This window comes from Myodes glareolus, chromosome 23 (genome assembly GCF_982192425.1).
Source record: "Myodes glareolus chromosome 23, mMyoGla1.1, whole genome shotgun sequence".
Classification (NCBI taxonomy): Eukaryota; Metazoa; Chordata; class Mammalia; order Rodentia; family Cricetidae; genus Myodes; species Myodes glareolus.
This window is the reverse complement of record NC_142048.1, coordinates 31,988,490-31,992,273: the sequence shown is the minus strand read 5'-3', so window position 1 is coordinate 31,992,273 and position 3,784 is coordinate 31,988,490. Positions and strand designations below refer to the sequence as shown.

Sequence of the window (3,784 nt, the reverse complement as noted above, 5' to 3'; positions counted from 1 at the left end):
CTGGCGGGGAGTTTGCCGGAGGCCTACGAACAGCCAGGTTGCCATGGCGACGGGCGGGCTAAAGTCCGTGTGACATCAGAGGCTATATGTCCCGGCCTTCTGGCGGGGCTATGGTTTTTGGAGGACTTTTTCAGCACCTGAGCGGACTCGCCTGACTGAGGCGGAAGCTGCGTGGTGAGCAGCGGCGCCATAGAAAGCAGAGAGGAGCTGAATCGGCTCTGCAGAAAAACTGTGTTTCCATAGCATCATGGGCGGGCGGAGGAAGCTCATCGGCGGGGCCACGTGCTGAGTGCTCGTCACTCCCAGGCCCCTGGGAAGGTCTGAGACTGGGGCCCCCCGCGGCCCTAACCGGGCCCTCCCCGAGCGGGGAGGTGAGTTCCCAGAGAACGGGGCTCCGCGCGCGGGCGGACCGGGCAGGAGAAGCCCCCCGCACGGGTGGGCGGATGCCCCCCCTCGCCGGAGCTTGAAAAAGACTCACAGCCGGCGGTGCGAGTTCATTGCCTGAGGTGAAACGGCGAGCCCGCGCAAGGCCCGGGGCGGAGCCATGCCTTTGGGCCATGCGGAGCGCGCCATTATGGGCTTCAGAGGCGGAGCTGTGGCAGCCGCCGCCGTCCGCTGCTGCCGCCCTCAGCCAAGGTCGCCAAGAATTCAGTCAGATAAAAACATTTGTCGCCAAAAATTCAGTCAGATAAAAACATTTATCCCCCAAACATCGCCCCTTTGTCAGCAGGAAGTAGCCAGATGATCGACGTCCATTCTCCCTCAAAGAACTGGTCCTAATTATCATAATAAAGGCGCGTCAACCTGGTTATCATTACCTATTGCCCCTGGCAACGGATGAAATAAACAATGTTACCTAGAGGTTTTTCCATCTAAATAGGGGAGCTGGAGAGATGGCTCAGCGGTTAAGGGCATTGCCTGCTCTTCCAAAGGTTATGAGTTCAATTCCCAATGACAACTGCTTTGGTTTTTAAACAATAGAGGGGGACTACACTACCAGTGACAGCTTCCCCCAGAGAAAGGATTTCTCTTGCATTCTTTACACTTAATTTTTAATTCAAAATTTTGCTGGTACAGGCAAACAAGATTTGCTTTTTGAAACAGAGACCTGCAGATCTCTAAGTTCAAAACCAGCCTACTTCCAGTACTGATTGTGCTGAATTTTTACACTGAGAGTTTTTAGTACTCTTAAATGTTAATTTGGGAGGAGAGTTTTGTTTATGTTTTTCTAGGAATGCTGACATACATCTGGATGCCAGCGAGACCGACCAGAGAGATAAAGAAGACGACCCAGTGGATGCTGAGTGTCCTGCTGTGGAAGATTCATGCGGAGACAGCAGAGATGACCTTCTGGGCGGTGCCAAGAGCAGCTGTTTCACACCATCGACTTGAGCAACACCCTGTGCAACCTCTTATCTCTTAACAATTTTCTGACTGACTCTATTCTGCCTTTCTCCCTCCTTGGAGATGGGTGGGAGCAGAGATATCCTTGGCATGCTGCGTCTAGGTGGGGACCAGATTGGAAAATAGTTTTGCCTTATTGCTCTTAAAGACAATAATTAGGGGGAGATGTTGGGAGCCACCTGGAGGCACAGGTGGTCCTGCAGTTTGGAGGTAGCCATGTGGGGCTGAGCACCCCTGCCTGCACCCTTGCCTGCACATGCTCAGACCAGCAGAATGGCATTAACCAATCAGGACAGCGTTCAAGCCGCTCCACCGTTTAAAAGCAGATGCCTCGGGACCCTACTTCCTCTCTCTAAGCTTTCTCTCGTCCCTGCTCTATCGTCCCTTCCCCCAATTTTCCTCAAGGGAATGCTCCAAATAAAGATGTGACCAGAGAAGGAATTCTCGTTTTTGGTGGGGTTCATTCCTGCTGGACAGGATGGCGCCCCGCACCAAGACAGCCCCAATCAATAATTAAGAGCCTTCAAACTTAAAAGTTTTAGAACTAAAATGGAATTTGTAGATCTTATTTCTACTTTCAAAGTTTAAAATAGATGTACCTTTTGGGACTGGGCTTTACAACTATGTGTTTTGATGGGTTGTGATTTTTTATTTTTATAATGGTCTCTGTCTGTTACAAAGAGAAGTTTCCTTGTTGGCGGGTAAGAACTATACTTATCTGTTGGTATAAAGGATAAATATTTAGAGTGTAGTTAGGGATTATGCTGGTTTAGTAAAATGGTGGTTCTATGTTTCCCTTCAAGATTCATGACTACATTAGCCCTCAGTATTGACTATGTTTGTAAAACCAGGCATGATTTTCCACTTATAAACAGTTCTTACAGTTCTTAAATCCAATTAGAGGGATGTAGGTTACCACTGAGGTATGCGTGTCACTGTTGCATGCTTAACAGTTATTGGGCCTTGTTGGCCCTTGTTGTGGTTCATAAGAGCCATAGCTGTAGTATTGGTGGCTCCCCTCTTTGGAGGCTTGTAAGACACCTTGTACCATCAAAGCTTGTCCTAAGGGTGGAGGCATTCAGGTCAGTTCTAGCTCAGGGGCTTCTGGGTTCTGTGTGAAGTGCATTATATCTTTGACAATAAGAACTTACATTCCACACCAAGAAGGGGCAACCAAGAATACAACTTTCACACCCAAGGTTCAGGGGTCATTTCATAAAAGGGAACAGAAAGATTGTGAAGGCCAGAGGATCAGGCATTTTGCTGTGCGATTGAATCCCTTAGTAATGTCAGAAGCTATACCCATGATGTTCATTAAAATTACTGCCCAAACTTGAGCTAAATAAGGACAACAAGCAATAGATGTGCTGAAATGGACAGGGAAAACAATGACTATAAGAAGAAATATTGGTAATAAAGAAATGCTAAAAGCAGGGGAAAGCACACCAGTTGTTTATTCAATACCAAATGGAGAGATCTGAAAACATACAGACAAGTAATATTATATAAAGTGGACTGGTTGTACTTATGTATTAGGAGTGCATACGTATATGAATATAACAACAACCAAGGGAAAAAGTGGCCATACACTTGAAAGAGAGCAAGGAGGGGTATTTGGGAATGTTTTGAGGGAAGAAAGGGAAGGTGGGAAAAGACGTAATTACATTATAATCTCAAAAAGTAAGAGAAATTTTTAAAGATTAAAATAATTTAGTTCACTGGCATACAATCACAAGCATCTGTGAGTGTTCTATTAACCAATATGTTTTCTAACACTTTATGAGGTAAACGTGATGATTGCTGTCCTTATTTTACAGATAAGAAATTTAATTCTGGATGGGGTGGGGGGCTTTTCTGTCTCTTGTTGAGGAGACAGAAAAGTGCCAGAGGAGTATGTCAATTCAGGCAGCCTCTAGGGGGTACACGTTCTACTGCCCCAGAGGAGAAACAAATGGAGAAAGGGAGTGACTTGGTGAATTCACTCTAGATGGTAGCGGCAGCATGATATATTGGAAATGACTTAAAGAGCAAAACTTAAATAGTAAGAGTTCACAGCGGCTCTTTATTTTAGATTAATTCTTTATGTATTTGATTGCATGAAGAGGTACTATTGAAATATTCCACTGAGAGTGGTGGTGCATGCCTTTTATACCAGCACTAGGGAGGCAGAGGCAGGCAGAGCTCTGTGAGTTCAAGGCACGCCTGGTCTACAAGAGCTAGCTCCAGGACAGCCAGGGCTGTTAGTTACACAGAGAAACCCTGTCTTGAAAACAAAAACAACAAACAACAACAACAACAAAAAACAAAGAAAGAAAGAAAGAAAGAAGATATTACCTAATAATTGCAGGATATTTTTTTAATATCCATTATAAAGTTCGTT

General features: G+C 45.7%; 1 pseudogene; it reads left to right on the top strand.

Moving 5' to 3' along the window:
* The first annotated feature begins 254 nt into the window (after positions 1–254).
* Positions 255–527, top strand: LOC148118329 (Nuclear RNase P; annotated as a pseudogene).
* The last annotated feature ends 3,257 nt before the right edge of the window (positions 528–3,784 follow it).